Source organism: Triticum aestivum, chromosome 7A, assembly GCF_018294505.1.
Source record: "Triticum aestivum cultivar Chinese Spring chromosome 7A, IWGSC CS RefSeq v2.1, whole genome shotgun sequence".
NCBI classification, from domain to species: domain Eukaryota; kingdom Viridiplantae; phylum Streptophyta; class Magnoliopsida; order Poales; family Poaceae; genus Triticum; species Triticum aestivum.
The window spans coordinates 71,117,847-71,141,393 of NC_057812.1; positions in this window are offsets into that span (position 1 = coordinate 71,117,847).

Below are 23,547 nucleotides of genomic sequence, written 5' to 3' on the forward strand. Positions count from 1 at the left end.
AGTGTGGTTTCTTCACCAAAATTACCTATGCAATATTTGGTTCACTCCGAACATTTTAATTAATTTTTTTATTTTTATTTGAAAGCTTTTATGGTTTTCTTGATTTTGAATTTGAATCTGAATCGGTTTTGAACTAACGCGAGATTAGCAACAGTAATGGATGTGACGTGGCATCGTTAACGTGGGATTACTGTAGCTTAATTATCCGGGCGTCACACTTCTACACCCTTCTAGAAGACCTAGAACTTGCAGATCCAGATGAATTACTCGGTTGCAACTTTTTTCTCTGAAATGAGTGTGTTCGTTCCGCACTCTTATATCCCCCACTGGTCATTGGATTCTAACAAGTGGGTCAGCTTTCTCATTTACTCACATGCGTTAGTACCACGCATCCTTGTGAGGTCAGTTCCTGCTTTTCACAGTACCACGCATCCTTTGATTTGACATATCATAATATACAATTTTTAGACAATGCCACACTACTACGTTTCGAAATGTAACTCTTCGCTGTTGTGTAAAAATGCAATTTTCCACTTTATCAGGTCGCTTTAATTTCACATATACTAATATTTTTAATTACAGTACTGCCAACTACTAATTACGAAATGTAAATAGTGCAGAACATACAGACATATTATTTTACATTCACTAAACGTTAACACATCGTACCATGGTAAAAATTGCAACCTATCTAACACAACAAGATGGGTACTAAAATACAATAAGTTCAGTCATATATTCCATTTCAATTTTACATTTTTTTGTTTTCTGTAATATGTTTTTGGTTAAGTTCTATCAAACATGAAACATTAATATCAGTACAAATTATTTCAAAAAACATGTATAACTGTTTTTTCATTTGAAAATTATTTCATCACATGTGAATCGTTAAATAACATATCACATTTCATTATATCCACATTTCAATATTTCCAAATAGTCAATCAATATTTACGAAAGTGAAATGCAATATCAATAACATATCACATTTCATTCTTTCCAGTACTGTTCAAAATTTATATTCCATTATACACACAATACGAACAATATGTCATTTTATACATCTGAAATATGATATATCTTAGACAACATATTTCACTGCTACCAACCAACAACAATATGTGAATCTATACATGTGCAATATGAATTATATTAAACTACATGTTTCAGTAATACCAACGAGGACATATCATATGTTATTGTATACATGTCAAATGTCGTATTTGTTAATTAACCATGTTAGCACCGTGTAGTCACATGAGGTAATATGAATGTGAAACATTTTGACACAATTATTAAATGACATATGTGAAATATGTTTTCCCATTTTTCCTATGCAAATATTGCATTTAATAATCTGAAAGTTAAATGACATATATAGAACATATCACATTTCATTCTTTCCACAATTGTATATTGTACATAATGTGAATCTAAACATGTGCAATATGATATATATTACACTACATGTTTTAGTACTACCAACGAGGACATATCATATGTCATTGTATACGTGTGAAATGTCCTGTTTGTTAATTATTTCATTTCATACTATAAAACTGATCTCATATTATATTGTCCCCACAATTGGTGGATTTCACATAAACATTGATAGTTACAACATCTCATATTTCATTACACACAAAATAGGAACAATATGTGATTCTATACATGTGAAATAGTGAAATACGATAAGTTCAGTCATATCTTGCATTTCATTTCTACATCATACATTCTATTAGCAGTGAATTATTTAAATATGATATATATTATTTACTAAATTTTTGTTTTATGTAATATGTTTTTTTGTTCAGGTCTGTCAAACATGAAACATGAACATCACTACAAATTAGTGCAAATATCTTATATACCTGTTTTTTCAATCAAAAATATTTCATCACATGTGAAGCTTTAAAAACATATCACATTTCATTCTATCCACATTTCACTCTTTTCAAATAGCCAATCAATATTTATGATAGTGAAATCCAATATAAATTACATATCAAATTTCACTACTAGCACTACTGTTCAATATCATATTTCATTTTTCACACAAATAGGAACCATATGTCATTTTATACATCTGAAATATGATATATCTTAGACAACATATGATATATATTGTAAATAATGTGAATCTATACATGTGCAATACGATATATAATACACTACATGTTTCAGTACTACCAACGAGGACATATCATATGTCATTGTATACATGTCAATTGTCGTATTTCATCATTATTTCATTTCATACTATAAAACTGATCTAATATTATATTGTCCCCATAATTGTTGGATTTCACATAAACAGATTGAATTGTTATAATTACAACCTGTAACATTTCATTATTTCATTTCTAACTATACAATTGAAAAGTCCTATTTATAACAGCGCAGATTTCATTCATTGCACAATTATACAATTTCATATAATGATATTGAAGTGTGATAATAACAATGTCTAATATTTCATTCTATCCACAATAGGAAACTTACCAAATTAATGAGTATAGTACTCATGTGACACAAATGTGAAATATGTTTATTTTTTCTATGCAAATTTTGCATTTTCTATTATGAAAATGAAATTACATATATAGAACATATCACATTTCATTCTTTCCACTATTGTACATAATGAAATGTCAACTTATTATGATATTGATATTTCATTGTTAAACCATCTCATATTTCATTACACACAAAATAGAAACAATATGTGATTCTATACATGTGAAATACTGAAATAGGACAAGTTCAGTCATATCTTCCATTTCATTTTTCCATCATAGATTATTTACAATGATATATATGTTATATATGATATATATATATATGATATTGTGAAATAGTGAAATATGATATATATTATTTACAATAAATTTAATATATGTTATATGTTTTTTTGTTTAGGTCTGTCAAACATGAAACATTAACATCAGTACAAATTATTGCAAATATAACATATACCTGTTTTTTCAATTGAAAAATATTTCATCAAGTGTGAAGCTTTCAAGACCATATCACATTTCATTCTATCCACATTTAAATCTTTCCAAATAGACGTGAAAATTCATATTTATAACAGCGCATATTTCATTCATTACACAATTATTACTTTTCATATAATGATATTGAATTGTGATAATTACAATGTCTAATATTTCATTCTATCCACAATAGGAAACTTACCAAATTAATAATTATATTACTCATGTGAGACAAATATGAAATATGTTTTTCCATATTTGCTCTGCAAATATTGCATTTTATGAAAGTTAAATGACTTACATAGAAAATATCACATTTCATTCTTTCCACATTTGTAAATAATGAAATGTGAACATATTATGATAATGAAATTTGATTGTTACAATATCTCATATTTCATTACACACAAGATAGGAACAATATGTGATTCTATACATGTGCAATAGTGAAATACGATAAGTTCAGACATATCTTCCATTTCAATTTTCCATCACACATTACACTACCGGTGAAATATTGAAATATGATATATATTATGTACATATTTTTGGTTTTATGTATTATGTTTTGGTCTCTCAAACATGAAACATTAACTTCAGTACAAATTATTGCAAATATCATATATACCTGTTTTTTCAATTGATAAATATTTCATAAAATGTGAAGCTTTAAAAACATATCACATTTCATTCTATCCACATTTCACTCTTTCCAAATAGCCAATCAATATTTATCAAAGTGAAATGCAATATCAAGAACATATCACATTTCATTAGTTGTAGTAGTGTTCAAATTTCAAATTTCATTACCAAAACAATAGGAACCATATGTCATTTTATACATCTGAAACATGATATATATTAGACACCATATTTCATTGCTACCAACCAGGAACAATATGTGAATGTATACATGTGCAATATGAATTATATTAAACTACATGTTTCAATACTACCAACGAGGACATATCATATGTCATTGTATACATGTGAAATGTCGTATTTGTTAATTAAGCATGTTAGCACCCTGTAGTCACATGAGGAAATATGAATGTGAAACATTTGGACATCACTTAATGCACACTATACAACTGAAATATGATATTTGATATTCAATTATTTCATTTCATACTATATAACTGATCTCATATTATATTGTCCCCACAATTGTTGAATTTCACATAAACACATTTAATTGTTCTAGTTACAACGTGTAACATTTCATTATTTCAGTTCTTACTATACAAGTAAAAAGTCATACTTATAAGAGCTCATATTTCATTGATTCCACAATTATTTAATTTCATATAATGATATTGAAGTGTGATAATTACAATGTCTAATATTTCATTATATCCACAATAGGAAACTCAACAAATTAATAAATATATTACTCATGTGGCCCAAATGTGAAATATGTTTTCCCATTTTCGCTATGCAAATATTGCATTTTATAATCTGAAAGTTAAATGACATATATAGAACATATCACATTTCATTCTTTCCCCAATTGCACATAATGAAATTTCAACATATTATTATATTCAAAATTGTTTGTTACAACATCTCATATTTGATGACACACAAACTAGGAACAATATGTCATTCTATAGATGTGAAATAGTGAAATACAATAAGTTTAGTAAAATCTTCCATTTCATTTTTCCATCATACATTCTATTACCGGTGAAATATTTAAATATGATATATATTATTTACGAAAATTTTGTTTTATGTAATATGTTTTTTTGTTCAGGTCTGTCAAACATGAAACTTGAACATCAGTACAAACTATTGCAAATATCGTATATACCTGTTTTTTCACTTGAAAAATATTTAATCAAATGTGAAGCTTTAAAAACATATCAAATTTCACTCTTTTCAAATAGCCAATCAATATTTATGAAATTGAAATGCAATATCAATGACATATCACATTTCATTATTAGTACTACTGTTCAGTTTCATATTTCATCTTTCACAAAATAGGAACTATATGACATTTTATACATTGGAAATATGATATATCTTAGACAACACATGATATATACCTGTTTTTTCAATCAAAAATATTTCATCAAATGTGAAGCTTTAAAAACATATCACATTTCATTCTATCCACATTTCACTCTTTTCAAACAACCAATCAATTTTTATGAAAGTGAAATGCAATATCAATGACATATCACATTCCATTACTACCACTACTGTTCAAAATCATATTTCATTTTTCACACAAATAGGAACCATATGTCATTTGATACATCTGAAATATGATATATCTTAGACAACACGTGATGTATATTGTACATAATGTGAATCTATACATGTGCAATACGATATATATTACATTACATGTTTCAGTACTACCAACGAGGACATATCATATGTAATTGTATACATGTCAATTGTCGTATTTGTTCATTATTTCATTTCATACTATAAAACATTTCTCATATTATATTTTCCCCACAATTGTTGGATTTCACTTAAAAAGATTGAATTGTTATAGTTACAACATGTAACATTTCATTATTTCATTTCTTACTATACAAGTGAAAAGTCATATTTATAACAACGCATATTTTCATTGATTCCACAAATATTTAATTTTATAAAATGATATTGAATTGTGATAATTAGAATTGACGTAAAATTTCATTCTATCCACAATAGGAAACTTAACAAATTAATAATTATATTACTCATGTGACACAAATGTGAAATATGCTTTTCCATATTTGCTATGTAAATATTATATTTTATAATCTGAAAGTGAAATGACATATATAGAACATATCACATTTTAATATTTGCACTATTGTACATAATGAAATGTGAACATATTATGATAAAGAAATTTGATTGTTACAACATCTCATATTTCATTACACACAAAATAGGAACAATATGTGATTCTATACATGTGCAATATCATATATATTAAACTACATGTCGAAGTACTACCAACGAGGACATATCATATATATATGTTCTCATATCATATATATATGTTCTCATATATATATTAAACTACATGTCGAAGTACTACCACTACTGTTCGAAATCATATTTCATTTTTCACACAAATAGGAACCATATGTCATTTGATACATCTAAAATATGATATATCTTAGACAACATATGATGTATATTGTACATAATGTGAATCTATACATGTGCAATACGACATATATTACAATACATGTTTCAGTACTAACAACGAGGACATATCATATGTCATTGTATACATGTCAATTGTTGTATTTGTTCATTATTTCATTTCATACTATAAAAATGATCTCATATTATATTTTCCCAACAATTGTTGGATTTCACTTAAAAAGATTGAATTGTTATAGTTACAACGTGTAACATTTCATTATTTCATTTCTTACTTTTCAGTTCTACCACCGACGACTTGTCATATTTCATTTCTTTTCTATGAAATGTCATAGTTTTTCATGACATATTACAGTTCTTCATATTGCAAATTCTATCATATGAAATATAAAATATAATCCTTATCTATTCAAATCAATTTATACATACATTCTTTTCATACCCAAGTAGTCACATATAATATTGATGAAATTTCATTTCCGATTACAATGTAATATGAAATGCTGTATTAACGAATTTAAAACGTCATATATGAAAACCAATATAAATATCATATTATGTAGTTATTTGACCAAAAATTGATATTGCAATTTCAAACGTGAATACATCACTTAATTCATTCTATACATCTGATAAATCATATTTGTTATTCAATTATTTCACCAATTACTATAAAAGTGAATTGTCATAGTTACAACGTCTCATATTTCATTATATCCACAAAAGAAATAGTACCAAGTAAATAATTATAATCCTAATGTGACTCCAATTTGAAATATGATATTTGATATTTGCTATGTATTTATTGCGTCACATTTTTTGAAACTAATTAAGTGTTATGTAGAACAAATCATATTACATTGTTTCAAAAACTGTCAAATTTCACATGTTTTTTTATTTTCATATAATTAACATGTGAAATATATGTATTCATTATTTTATTTCATATACTGCATGTCAGATTTTATAAGAATGACTTTTCATATTTCATTTTTTAAATAATAAATACCTATGACCAAATATAAGTACAATATTCAGGATGTAAGACATGGAAGAACATCTCAACACTGTAATATGTAACTTCAAATTAAAATATTCTAGTTATTAGGCACGTTTGAAACATTCAAATATATTACAATCTAACTTATATCATCCAAATAGGACTAACATCCTTACAATCCTTAAAATATTAGACATGGAAGTTTCGCCAAAAGGTATGACGAACCAATTTGACGTTTCAAGTGTCCATGATACGTCTTCATCGCCCAAAATAATAACACTTCTGCCTTGTTAGTTCACATGCCCAGATAAGCCTACATTTCAAACATAAATGTGAGTGTTTCATAACTGGTAGCACTAAATATCCTGGTTCAATTACTAAACAAAAACCTACCGGGGATATATAAAGTTGCATATGGGTAGACTGACATAGTAACTTCTGGTCCAAACAGCTTTCTACCAGCTTCATTGCAAATGTCCACTTCATAGACACCATCTGCAGTTCTAACAATCACCATTTCTCTATCTTCAAAAACATGAAGTAATATTGCTTTAGGCTTCCAGCACAAATGTGTTGTTCTTGGGAAGGAAATAATTGGCTGCAGTTGAATCACTTTATGAGGAATCCAGCATATTGTTTCATCTAAATCAGCTTCCATCCTCCATATTCTCATCTCAAAATTAATAACAGCAGCAACTCCAAGTTCATGATTTCTAATCTTCATTACATGAACATTCCTCCTAAGAATTGTATCAACTTCATGAGGTTGTTCTATGTAGCTCATGCTGCTATCAATCATATTGAAACTAAACAGATGATTTACACTCATTACCCAATACATGACGTTTCCAACAATGGTTCCAGGACGGAATTCGACATATGACAAAGATGGAAGAACACACACAGCACATTTCCACTCAACAGTAGCAGAACAAAAGGTGTACACCTTGGTTGGATTTCTTCCTTTGCTAATCCAAATGATTTTGATAGGACAATTATTGCATCCATCCTTGTGATCATGATTCGCAGCACACAATATACTAGCCTGGCTATTCGTTTCATTCTCTGGTTCTTGTGTGAAAGTTGTTTCTCCATTCATAGGATCCCAGACTGCGAGAATCCTACCTTGTGTGCACAGCAATAGTACCTTGCCATGACGAACATCAACGATTCACATATTGTTTAAGAAAGGATCGTCAGTTTCACTTTGCAAATGTTGCTCAAACACTTCAGCTCTAACCATATCAGGATGTTGACCAACAACAAGGAATCTAAATATTCCATCTATTCTTGTGAAAAGTCCTAGGAAAGGAGGACTCTTCTGATTATCAATCAATAGTCTCCTAAAGGAATTGCTTGCAATCAACCTCTTCCAATTTCTGCACACACTTATTGCTCTGGCAAGACTATTTGGGTGTGCTGGCAAACGTGATAAAATAATTTGTTTAATGTCATCAGGTAATACTGATATGTCACCCGTTTCTTCATCGCTTTGATCGTCCATCCTACAACAAGTAGCTAGTTTATATTCTAGGTGAAATTCCAAATTCCACCTACTAATTGATATATGTAACTTGATAATAGTGAGATGTTGAAAGAATGAACAAGAGAAACAATAAATTCATAAACATAGGCCATGAATCCAACTACATTAGCACTATCTAACGCATAATTTTACTAGAAAATACATTGTAACAGATATAAACAAGTTAAAAGATTCGCTGCTGTTCTTGTAATAGTTGCAAAAAACATTCAAGTAAATCGCGACATCTTGCATTCAATGAATATATTTTTACTAGTACATAAGTAGTATGTTATGTTTTTGATTTACAAGAATTGAATGCTCAATAAAGGCAGGAAAGTGATGAACAAACGCCAAATGCAACATTTCCAAAGATCTAATGTCTTCTAGCAAAATCTACATCAAATAAATTGGGTAAAGGAACGTACCGATGATTTCAGAGACAGAAAGGGAAGATTTGATGTGCTTCTCAGCAGTAAGACGAACAGAGTGGAGGAGCTTCGGTCCTAATGGTTCCGTCGACTCATGTAGTTGCCCAGGGTTCCTTCTTCAAACTCATTCCACTATCTTCAGTACTCTAGTTTTCCTTCTGCCTGGTACTCTGTGCTGTAGCTATGGCGTTGAAAGCGAGAGGTAGAGGACACACTATAGAAAAGGTATCTGTGCACCACTCCACAGAGATAGATGTATGACATAATAAAAAATTATTTTACTAAGGCTAGGATGGCGTTACCTGAGTCTCCGCAGTCACGTTGTAACAAGTGCCCTTGCATTAAGCGGTATTTTTCCATCAAACGCCACTCTTTGATGTAAGTGTGACAACGGTATCACATTTCACTACTTACAATATCATGTTTCAATATTTCATAAATACATTTTAGTAGTTTCAGTAGTTTTGATATCTTAATTTCCTAATTTCCCTTCTTTCAATAGCATATTTAACTCATTCATCTAATTTAAGTTGTTTCAATAATAGATTTAGGTGAATTCATAAATTTATTTCATCCCATTTTACTTAATTCACTCGTTATCAATAACATATTTCACTAGCTTCAAAAAATGATTCACTAGTTTCACTAACAACCAAATATGATTACAATTGTTTCAATCACAAATTTCACTCATTTCACTCGTTTCAATAATGTACTGAACTAATTCAAAATATTGAAACGAGCTCAAATATATTCAACATTAGTCTTATTATAAAGTTGTTTGCGTAATGATTATAAAGATCAAATTGGTTTTCGAATCAGAATATTGTTATTATTGAAACGAGTTCATACTTTACGTTTTTATTCCATCTTCCAATTGCATATAAGACAAACTTATATCATTAGAACATCAAATTGATAAAACAAATCAAAGAACTAATTTTCCATCATACAACATAATTTCTCAGTAAATCGACAAGCCAAATGAAACATTTCTAGTGCATCGAACAAATAACTAAAATGAAATTACATCGATAGCCAACGCATTGATACATAGTAGGTAATAACAACATAGGATCACATCCAACTAGTTGGAAGTCCGACCTCCAATTGTTCAATTATCTCCGACTCTAACTCATCTTCACCAAGTTGATTGTACTCAAACACTGTCTCCGCAAACTTCTGAATGAAATCTTCCCAAACAAAAACTTCACAACCAAGGTGCTGAAAGGTAGAAATCCAAATTTTAAAACATGGTGCAATGTTGCAAAAAATATAAACTTCTAAGAAAGGAAATGTAAATTTACTAACCCGTTTCCACCAGAGTTTTTCGTTCAAACCATCACTACTTTCAACCCATCCGTTCCCGCACCTGTAGAACATTCGACCATTGTGTTCTCCACCTAAACACTTCCTAGAAGCTGCAGGTCTACCGCAACCACACAAGAACTCTAGTTGAATGAGTTTCTTCTGCGGCAGGTGGATGGCCACTGTGACTATGACAACCATTGCTAACTGATAGATGTATTTCAGTAGTTAAGAGCTAGAGCAATGTGTGTTCAAATGTCATGCGCACAACATATATATAGCATCTGGATTGCTAACTAGTAACTACACATACACATGCAGTAAAAATTATTTTTGCCATGCAAGTAAAATTATATTTTTCACTATGTCACTGCTCCCAATAGTACCGTACCGGTCAAGACGTTTGTGGCAGGAATCAAATAACTTTATGTCCATATGGCAGAAGAATCCTTTATGACCCGTCTGTGTACCTGCATGTGCAGCCACATAAATACAATTCTGAACAGAGGGGGCGATTCATGCTACTACTCTTCAAACCATGGCCTATGTATGATTGCTATTAAGAATGAAAAAATATAAGTGGATACTATTTCATATTTCAGTTCATTTAAATTTGGTCATAATCTTATTTCATTAAATTTGAAATGTACATTCATTGAATTTGAAATTAAAATATTTGAAGATTTAATATCTCATTTGTCTAACTGTATTGCTTACCTATAGTCTGACTATCTATTACACAATATTTACAACTTTTCAGCACCTGGGTTGATGTATCTAAAGCAATCAAATTATATGACGCAATGGAGAACTGCTACTACTCTTCTAACCATGTCCTATGTATGATTGCTATTGCGACCATTTCATATTTCAGTAAATTGAAATTTTATCATATTCATTTTTCTTTAACTTTGAAATGTACATTTCATATATTATAAATTACAAAGTATGAAGATTTAATTTCTCATTTGTCTAACAATAATGCTTACCTACAGTCTAAATATCTATTACATAATATTTACACCTATTCACCACCTTGGTTGATCTATCTAAAGCAATCAAATTATATGAAGCAATGGAGAAGTTTAAGAACTTATGATATACATACAATGACACTATAAAATGAAATGCTGAAAATTTTTCTGTTTCACATTTCACATGGCTAAAACAATATCAAACTTCTGTAAATTATAATAATAATTAGTGATATACATTTGGGCGTCCAGTTATTAATACGACAATCGTACTGATAGTTTATCAAGTCTAAAATTAATTTGAAGAAATTTCATGATAACATATACTATACTTTTAACATAGTATTACCATCTAGGAGGGCGTTTTCTAAAATTTGAACTACTTGTATGTGCATTCCACCAGGCGTTTCATTCTCACAGGATACGTGTACTAATTGAATTGAAAAAGTTGTCAGCCTAGTACTGGTCAGAGAATCTTATGATTCTCCAGCTAGGAAGCTGTTACACGTTACTTTCTTACTATGTACTGGAAAGCTATTTCTCCATCTAGTATTGTCACATCAATAGAGATATGCATTGATCCATTACCAGCCAACGCCAGTACCTGCCTATGTTTAATTTAGAAAAATAATTTTTGAAACAGTGCTTCATCAACCTCTATATAAGAACCAGATTTCCCAGCTGTCATCACAACAACATTCCATTCAATCATTCCACTACCATATTGGTTGAAATGCCACCGCGCAAGCACAAGAACAAGGTTAAGCCAACCAAGAAGAAGGATGTACCCAAGATACCTTGGTTCCTAACGGCTTCTGGGAAATCTATTGACCATCAAGTTGAAGCTGCTACAAGTGGTACTGCTACTCCAACAAATACGACCAACTCGTCTTCCACATTTGACGATTCAAGTGAGTGCTGCCATCTATCCCCTGAGGTCATCCGATTCTTGACCACGGACTTGGTATCCGAACACATCAAGGCAGAAGCAAAAATGTATGGTATGCCAACTAAGAACAAGCATAGTGTATCATATACAGATGATCCTTATGTGTCTCGGTTAAGGAATATCAATGAAAGCATAGAAACTAATCAAAGAACCAATGTCGAAGATAAAGAAGAATGCAGCGCACTGCAGCAGTATCAACCATCTTCTTCGAGCAAAGAATATGATAGCATTATAATCTTATCTTCAGATGAGGACGATGCTAATGCTTAGATTACTTTTTTCTTTTGTTTTCCAAATTGTATCTTCAATTATTAGTTGCTACTTTTTCCGAAATGTAATTCTTTTCCTAATTAATATATGTAATGCTATGTCTATCAATGTATCTCTTAAGTTTTTGAAGTGCAAGGCTTTGCGATATATTAATGTTAGCAGCAAAAATGTGTTATATTATCACCTGGATATAGATATAAAAATGTGCATGCATAGAACAAGCATTTCCCCCCTAAAACATTGACGCAGAACACAATGAATAACGTACATCATGATCTTAAATATTTTCTATTTCATAAATAGCATGGATCAACAGAACAGTTCCATGGCGTATGCAACTATCAAAAATGGGCAGTAAGACGACGATATCCACCATAAACCCATTTCTAAAAGTTTACAATTTCTCGTAGTATACACAACATCCATCATTGATAATGCCTATAATTAGTAAAATAATATAATTGAGTTCTATTAAAGTGAAAAAATATAATTTTGAATAGCATATGAAGGATGTCCATATTATATTATTTACATATTAAAGGCAAAGCATATTTCAATAAACTGGATTTCCTATTACATCATATGCAATATAATGATAGATATATGTCTTTTTTCTATCAGGTTAAACTATGTCAATAATTCACATACCAAATTGTTTACCATCTCTTTATAAACTAGTAAGAAATGAATAATTTTTATCATTTATGCCACTGGTTGTGTATCAGTACTCAGTTTTGCCACTATGAATATCAACTACTACAAAATGACATAGGTTCGTTAGGCGCATGCTCGAAAAGTGCCAAATTACAACTTTATTTCAAGCATAGCATCTTATATTAAGATAATAAATATGCTAATGCTCTTATTAATTATTCATTATGATTTCGAACTTGAATGTTATATATTTAGCTCCTAGAATAATCGAAATGTATTTGATTTCGTACTTATTATGTGTAACACTATAAGTATGAATGTATTTCTAATGTTCGTCATGGGCAATGTTTTGTAATAGATCAAATTTTTAATTTTTGAACCGCTAATTTGAATGTCATTATAAAATGAATATAGTATTACAAATGTGCATGCCTATACTAAAAATGTATGATATGAAATAGCTATTATTTCCTTACGAGCCTGGAACAAGAAAACCATTGTAACATATCCATAACTATCACAAAAGCGCACTATTACGACGACATCGAAAATGTACCAGTTTGTACTAATGTACAAAAACAATTTGTATGAACAACATCCTACGTTGGCGGTACGAACAACAACATTTCTGTCAGTCAAAGCACACAAACTAATCAGAGAACCATTGTCTTAGCTTGGTATCATAACAAACTAGTCACACAAACTAATCAGAAAACCCATTTCCTAACTTGGTATCATAACTTATGTGTCTTGGTTAAGGAATATCAATGAAAGCACACAAACTAATCAGAGAACCATTGTCTTAGCTAAAGAAGATGGCAGCGCACCGGAGCTCTATCAACCGTCTTCTTCCTGCAAACTATATGATAGCTTTAAAAGGTTTTCTTAATATGAGGAGGATGTTGATGCTTACATTACTTACTTCCCAGATAGTTTATGAGGAGGATGTTGATGCTTACATTAATATGAGGAGGATGTTGATGTTTTCTAAATTGTATTTTAATTTATTACTTCCCACATATATCGAAATTTAATTCATTGGCTACTTAATATATGTAATGTTCTGTGTATGAATGTATCTAGTATGTTTGTGAAGTGCAATGCTTTGCGATATTTTAAATATTGCACCAAAATATGAATTTTATTATAACAAGAATATGGTTATCAAAATGTGCATGCTTATAGCAAGCATGTATCCCCTAAATAATTTGATGCACAAGAATTTTAATAACGTACTTTATGATATAAAATAATTTAAACTTTATAAACAACATGGACAAAGAGAACAATTAAATGGCTTATGCAAGCATAACAAACACGCAGTATGACGACGATATACAACCTACACACATTTGTACAAGTTTACAATATAATGTACTATAGACTACATCCATCGGTGATAACGTCTAAAATTAGGAACATCATATATTTCATTACTATTAAAGTGAACACATCTAATTTTAATTATTATATGAAGCAATGTCCATATTGTATTATTTCAAATATGATATGAACTTACATATTAAAGGCATAACACAGTTCAATCTACTGTGTTTCTTATTACATCATATTGAATATAATGTTATCTATTTGTCTATTTTCGATCAGCTTAAATTATGTGAACAAATAAATTACTTTTTTTATTTAACTAGTATAATAATATTTATCGAATCAAGTATAATACTTCACATACCGAAATTGTTTCCCATATCTTTATAAAGTAATAAGAATTGAATTATTTTTATCATTTATGCCACAACTTTTGTTTCGGTATTCAGTTTTGCCAATATCAACCTCAAATGCTAATAAATGCCATTGCTTCGTCAAACGCATCCTAAAAAGTGCCAAAGTACAACATGATTGCCATCATATAATCTTAGATTCAGATGTCGACGATGCTAATTGTTATATCAGTTATTAATTATGTTTTCCAACTTGAATGTTTTATTTATAGCTCCTACTTTAATCAAAATGGAATTCATTTCGTACTATTTATGTGTATGATATCGACAATGTACCTGGCCTACAAATGTACAAACTCAATTAGTATCAACGAGATCCATTGTTGGCGGCACAAAATACAACTACTCTCTCCAATGCAACTGAAATTATTTTCGCATGCTATGTTATTTTTAAGAGTCTAGTTGGTGGAATGTCCTATACCGTAAATGATGAATTGTCGTGCGATGTGAGATAGACCATACCACTTCACACGCAAAACAATAGCAGTCTGCTAACCTAAATGAACCAAATCAAATAATAGTTTCCTGAAACAAGGCATAACCCGCCTTACAACAATTAGATCATTGAACAACACAATGATGCGGCTATCTTTTTGATGCAATACCATATATCAGTGAACATAATATCATATTTCACTATTCACATCTGTCAAAGATGATATATGTAAATATATAACAATAATTCCAACCTATTTCAAAATAACATATTTCTCAATTTTTTCAAATAATATATGATGTTTAAAATATGCACCATTTTCAAATCTCTTGTTTCACATTTGCTATTGAATTATGGAATTCATATTATGAAAGTGAATTGCGATTCTTAAAACATCTCAGATAGCATTATTTCCATAATAGGAACCATGTGAAAACACAATTTCATCTATTAGTCATATTATTCAAATTTGTTATTTAATTTAATTTATGAATAATGAAATATTCTATTGTGTGCATATCATATATAAATTTTATAATATTAAAATTTGCACTTCTATGGACAATTTTCATTTTTCACATGTTTAGAATGAAATAACATATGTCCTAACTACTCAAATTTGAAACATAAATATTTCAGTTCGTAAAAGACCGAATATGATATTTTGAAGTACGGTGCAATCAGTTCGATTTAATTTCATATTTCAAGTTACAGATAACATATTTTTTTAACAAATGTCATGTTGCACATTTTGGATATTAGTACAATGTATGTATCACAATACATCACTAACTATATTGTAAGTAGTACTCAATATGTTTAGTTTATTTCTTATTTCATATTAATGAAACGTGTGTTCTCCTTTGTTTCATATTTCGCATCCAGACAGTCATATGAACCAACAGTACATAAGATGCATCAAATTTTCACCTACTAGTTCAGATGCAATAATGGATGCTACCGGTGTAACCACATGTTTGAATTTATTTCTCATTTATTACAAACCAACGCTTGTGTAAGTGGAACATTGCCTGCCTATATTATACACACCACCCATTGTACAGAGGCACACGCACAGACAGCAATCCAATCTCTAAGCAGCAGCCTTCGTTTGCACCACCTCTGGACATCTCAGGAATGAACATTGCTGCGGATAACCAGGTAAGTTCTTATATTTTCGAATAGAACTTCTTAGGATTTGTTTCCTATAACTTCATGCTTACTTCCATGTTGTGTTTAGGGTGTCGGTTTGGTCGTATATGAAGATGTTATGTATATAACACAACCTGGTGGAAGCTGGAACGGGATTGACCAGCAAACTCTCCGTCGATGCATCCATGGATACAGTCCTGCACGCCGAGTGGCATGGGGCAGCGAGCATGGCGGTAGGCATTTCCTCGGTTGTCCTATAAATGTAAGGAGTAGCAACTAAGCCCACACTCTCGGCAATGTGAACTTCCTATATTTATGCTTACTTTTCCCACAATGCTATTGTATTCAGGGACAAGAATGTGCATGGAGCTGTTGGGTTGATCCAGAACATGGAACTCCCATGAAGAACTACCTGGCAAGCCTACATCTAGACTTAGAAAATACATTGGTGAAACTAGAAGATGCCAATGAAGAGAAAAGTTACAAGGACAACCATTTCCTTTCTAAGAACAAGATGCTGAAGGAGCGACTTCTATCAATTAGTGCAGATTCAAAGAAGAAAGATTACGTAATACTTTTTTGTATTTCACTTCTACTGACATTCATTAGTGTTTACTATCACTGAAATTCATATTTCACTGATTGTAATATTATTCAGCACCTTAGATCATCCTTCTATGTACTAGCTGTACTATCTCTACATTTCAGTATTTCACATCATGAACTACTCATGGTTCACTTCATGTACTACTTATGTTTTTTACCAGATTATATAAACTTATATTTATTTCCCGACTTTACACTAGTATCTATTAACGTGTCATAAATGAGACATTAGAAGAAGATATTGGCATGCACACCAATTGATACTGAAATAAGAATCTTCGAATAACACATATGAGAACATAACAAGTAACTGCTTATACAAAGTACCTTGGATGAACTAATTTTTCCTTCCATCTGATTGGATCATTGCTGCCATCGGTGAAGGAAGAGAGGAAAACACCATTCTTCTCATCCATGCTCATTGTCTCCTAATAGTTTGAGAGGTAGGAGGACCTGTACAAGTGTAAGCGTTGCTCTTATACTACTCCTGCGAGAGGTAGTTTTCCCACCAAAATGGACCTCCCAATTTTGAAACCATACAAGAAAAAATATCCAGGGAGTGTTTTTTCATTTCACTCCTACATGTTTTTTAACATATAACACCTCCTTACAGTTTGTAGTTTCAATGTTTGGTCTACTTTGTTTCTGTCACATGATTGTTATTAATGTCATATTATACTACCTTCAGAACTTTACATATCTAGTCTAACTAGGTGGCCAATGTGTAAAATTTACATGTCTGCTGCAGAATAGTACAAACAATTAAGAGAGCATTGTGTCTTGTCAAATCCATCCCGTAGACCGAGGGGATGACTTCTGTCACAGCACGTGTGGTACTATGCAAGCCATCTCTCCCACTACCTCTACCCATAACTCAATATCACAGCCAAAGAAGCACTCAACTAGGACAGCTCTCAGACATTCGCCATTGATGTTCTGCTTCTAGCTCTCCACCGCATCAGCACGTACAGCTCTCGGTCAATCACCATTGATGTTGTCCTTCTAGCTCTCTTCTAATCTCCACTGCATCATCTGGGGGATTAGTATGTCAACTCTTCTTCTACTGATCTAAAAAGGAGTGGATTGTTCAACAATCAGAGGTTAGGCAGGATGTTCAATCTATAAAATTTTATTCCGGTTCATCCAAGCAATTCCTGTTTACTACGACCACCAATTACCCTTATCATGCAATCTCTTCTATACTAATATGTGTAGTTGGACCATGGAAGGACACTTCTTGAATTCTTGCTAACTAGCATAGTTTCGGTTATAGCTACTAGAACCATTTGCTGGAATATGTTTTCATGTTTTGCATTATTAAGTCTGATATTTTTGTGTGTCACTTAAAAATCAAATTTCACTATTACAGTGAGTACAAATCACATTACATTATTATACATGGATATATTGAAGACACTAAGAACTACATAGATAATGATATGTATATATAATTCTTGTAACTAACTGCTAAATGTGTTGTGTGCATACATTTCAAAAGTTAGTGAAATTATATATTTAGCTGCACATTGGAATTAAATTGTTATATAAATATAGAAACACTTTACTTCAACATGTATAACAATAGGTAAAGAAGTGATATGGACAATAAATTATGTTATAAGCATTTTTTTACATTTCATATAGGAGTACAGCAAGTTGAAGAAATTAATAAAACAAAGTTTCTTCAAAGTCAAAGATAAATTATTATAATAGAAAAATTAACTCGTGTACCTACTCTCCGTATGTAGGATTTGGTAGAACAAGTCTGGATATGATCATAGTTCAGATAGGAAGTCCAATGATTCTAAAAATTCAGACACTTCTGAATGTGATGCAGCAACTCCTAGAAGTTCTTGCAAAAAAGTTGCCGCAATTATAAACAAGTTTGACAATTGTAAAAGGAAGATAGTGAAAGATATGGATTTTGGAGGCTTGTTGGACCTTCCACAAATAAACAAGTTAGATCGCAAGTTCACAGTGCTGGTGCTATGCAACATTGAACCTGATACTAGAACAATAAGAATCAATGATAGAGTTTCCCTCACAATAACTGATGAAGATGTCCACAGAATTCTAAGAATACCAAAGGGTCCCAACTTATTGAGAGGATTGGACTGCCAATCAGTAGACGAGAAAATTGAATTCTTGCGTCTGGCAATGGGATCTGTTACATATGACCCTGAAGAAATGAATAGTTTGAAGGTGGCTGAAACAATAATAACAAGGGAGTACCCAAATGGTATGGATGCAACACAGGTTGACCAATTCAAGACTTCTTTTGTTTGCTTCATAATGGGATATTTCTTAATAGCTCGTAGCAGTGCAAATCACGGAGCTAAAGATTTCTGGGGTTCACTACTAAAACCAAATGAAATACCATCATACAACTTTTCTCAGCAGCAATTGGTGAAATTATGAATGCAGCCAGAAAAGCTCAGTATGAACTGAAGACCAAAAAATGTGTGAAATATGTTTCAAGTTGCGCACTACTTTTGCAGGTGCGTAATGTAATTGAAAGAAGCATGATTCTGAAATATTATATTATTTTCTGCGTCTGATGATTTATTAATGCATGGAAACTAATTGTTGTACTTTATTAAATATATGACAGGCTTTCGTTTTGGACAGTCTCAATCTTGGAATTCTAAACATACCTGATTATGTAGTGCCTACTATTTCTGCATTTGACTGTGAGAAGATGTCAAAGATGATAGAACTGGTGAGGCAGAAGGCTGATGATCATTCATTCGGATCAAATGAGGTTGTAATATAATTAGTAACGTATCATATATATTTTTCGGAATTTGTCTTGCTAAAAAATTGTTTATTTATCATTCTCAGCTTAATTCCTTCTATATTGATATAAATTTTTTATACATACATTCTATATATACAAATAATGAAATATGATACTTACGATATTAGATATGTCAGATATCTGTAATATGAATTTCAGTATTCAAGTTTGCAAAAGATGAAATACTAATATCAATAGAAGTGCTTGCAACATAATTGAAAATATAATATGAATCTTTTCTTTGAACTGAAATATGATGTTTCAAATTTAAACTGTTAGTAGATAACTTATTCAATTTGTAATAAAAGTGTTGCATATTAAATATGCCAAATAAATGACATATCAAATACTTAGCATATTCAACTTTCCAAAAGATGTATAACTAAATAAATGATTTAAAAGACTCTTATTGTTGAACTTAATATCTTTTCTATTTTTAATGTGAAATATGGAATATGAAATATGTTTCACTAATATGGAAGAATTTAATACTTAGCATATTCAATATTCTAGAAGTATAAACAAACACATGTTTCACTAACATGCATTATGTTATATGAAATATGAAAAATAAACAAACGTTTCACATTAATGAAATCAAGACACATGTTGTATCGCATAAAATTGATATTTCATTATGAAATGAACTAGAAAGTAAATTCCTTCTCTGTTGAAATAATTTTGTTACAATATAATAAAGATAGAAAAGATGTATTAAAGTATGATAAAAATGTTGTGTAGTTACGTATCACATATATTTGTCTGAATTTGTCTAAATAATCAAAATTGTTTTTGTATGATTCTCAGCTAAAGTCCTTGAAGAACAGAAAATATATTGTTTGTAAACAGGCTGCAAGTACATCAAAATTTGCAACTCTTCCCATGAAGAAACCTCCATTTATACCTAACATAGTTTCAAGCAAACCTGCAGCAGTACACAATACAAGTCATGCTAAGCGCCCACTAAATATTTACCTTGATTCTTATGTACAAGGAACAACACCGAAGAAGGTATGAATTTCTAACAATTGCAAAAATGTGAATATTTCTACGGCAACAAATATATTTGCTAACACTATTTATTTGATCAGCTAACCGTTCCTCAAATAATTGATCTTAAATGGCACAGTGCTAGGATTGTAAGACATATGACTGAGTTTAAATCCATTACACAGCCAATTGGTAATTTGGCCGGTCATGTTAATAACCCTGAATTAGCGAAATCAGGATGGGAAAATCTGTCTACAAAGATAGACAATCTATTGGAAATCATTTAAACGACAACCTTGAATTAGCGAAGAGGCTGCATGACCACAACCCAGCGACAGAAGTTCAATCTGAAGGTCCACCCAAGTCCAGAAATAGTATAAAGCATTCTAGAAGTGAATATAGTGGAGCTGATTCTAACAGTGATTGTAAGTACTTCTGAAGTAAAAAAACCAGGTGCTGCACTGACTAAGACATGCTAACAGTTTTTTTCATTAATGTTTCAGGCACTTCCAAAAAACTGGACTCATCTAGAAGCAAAATGTTTCAAATTGGAATTACTCATAAGAGATAGGAAGTCATACTGCATTATTAAGAACTGATATATGTTTTATTTTTCTTGTACTTATTATATTCAAGTTACCTACTTCTATGGTTCATATAAATTGTTTTTGTCACATATGTGCAACTATATAAACTATAATTAATTCGGTGTCATAACATATGTTGTTTCCACTTTATATCTAAATTTTAAGCTCTTTCATTCTTTACATTATTTCTTTCAGGAAATATGGATGCAACAACAACACCAACTAATGCAGTACAAAAAACATGTTCTAATACATGTGCAGAATTTCCAAACATGCAAACACCACCAAATCAACTTTCACCAGCAATAGTGGCTAGTCGGATGTCCGAAACAACTATTGCATTCCGTTTGTTTCAGAGAGAAGATATCTTGAACTTAAATGCAAGAGCACTGGAAGCAGAGTTCACAGACTCACCTATTGATAAAATTAAAGTAAGCAACCGTCCATTGGCAATTAATCATGTGCTTGTAGGTAGTAATATGCTAAAAAGATCATCAGCCATGCTAGCTACATTATCAAATTGGGTACTACAAAGCAAGCAAGAGGAAAATGGAGTGTAAGTATACTTCATTTAAAGAATGGCATATACATAATATAAATAATTATCAATAATACTCACATTTCGTGCTGGATAATACATTTTTTATACAATAGGTGCTGGATAATACATTACGAACCAAGGTACATCGAGGTCACAAGCAATGAATTGAAGGATACACTTGTATTCTTCAGAACATTCAGCTACGAAGTATTTGATTTATGTATAAGGAGACTTGTTCAACTTGAAACGTTGATGTATGGCACTTCAAAGAAGCAAAAGTGTAGGCACATACTGGAGTCTAACTTCGCTGTAAGTTCCCGAAACAAAACAATTATATATATTACCATTATATTATTAGTCATAATCATTGATCTTGTCAAATTATAAAATACATAATGAAATTTCATACAATGAATGCAGATGATGGTCCTCGCAAACGAGAATGTTATGTCCAGCCATTCTGTGCTTGACCAATTTAGGAAGATTGCAGTATTATTTGATATATCAGAGTGCAGAACCGTAAGAATTTTCACATCCATTGTGTGTTTATATTTGTGTGTGTGTGTGTGTGTGCAAGCTGAATTTTTACAAGGTAAAGTAGTTGATGAGGAACAAACTTTTGTCATATTAAGTAAACTATTATTCTCTTTGCAGATTATAGTTCCTGCTCTAGTTAATGTTACATGGTGCTCCTATTTCCTTGACATGATGCTTAAATGTGTACATGTTGCTGACCCAACGTATGTACGATCAAATGAAAATGAACTAAAGAAGATGCATGATTCAAACGTCAAGAAATTCTTTGCGCAATGACAACAGTTGTGAAAGAGCTTTACTCTGGATGGGAAGTTGACTTTACCACATGGGACACAAATTACTTGAAGCCTATTATTCACGGTGCTAACAGGTACTATTGCTTGAACTTTCCTAATGCATTTACCAAAACTATTTATTTATAGGTTTTAGTAATATGAAAATTTACTACAGTGATGACTCTGGTTTGGTGACGATTATATCAATTCGTGATTTCCATGGAGAAAACATTATTGGAACCCACACACAGGTAATTATAAAAATACAAAAAACTTCTGTCCATATGTTGCACCACACTAATATTTATTTATATGTTCCTTCTTGTGCAGGAAAGCGTAATGTCATTCAAGCCATTGTTGTTGTATGAGTTGCTGTCCACTAAAGGAAACCATGGAACAACTTCCTACATAGAAACAATTGAGGATTAGGTGAAGAGCACCAGAGTTGAATTGCACAATTGGAAGAACGTGCTATTTCAATATTTTGTATGAGATATTTATGTACTTTATTTCATTGAGACGCGAGGACAAGTATTATTTACAAAACTTATTAAATGTAAATTACAAAAATATGCAAAACATTCCAGATTTCAATTAATTGTGAAATTAGTTGATCTATCTGCATTATCATACTTGTAAAATCTACGTACTACAATG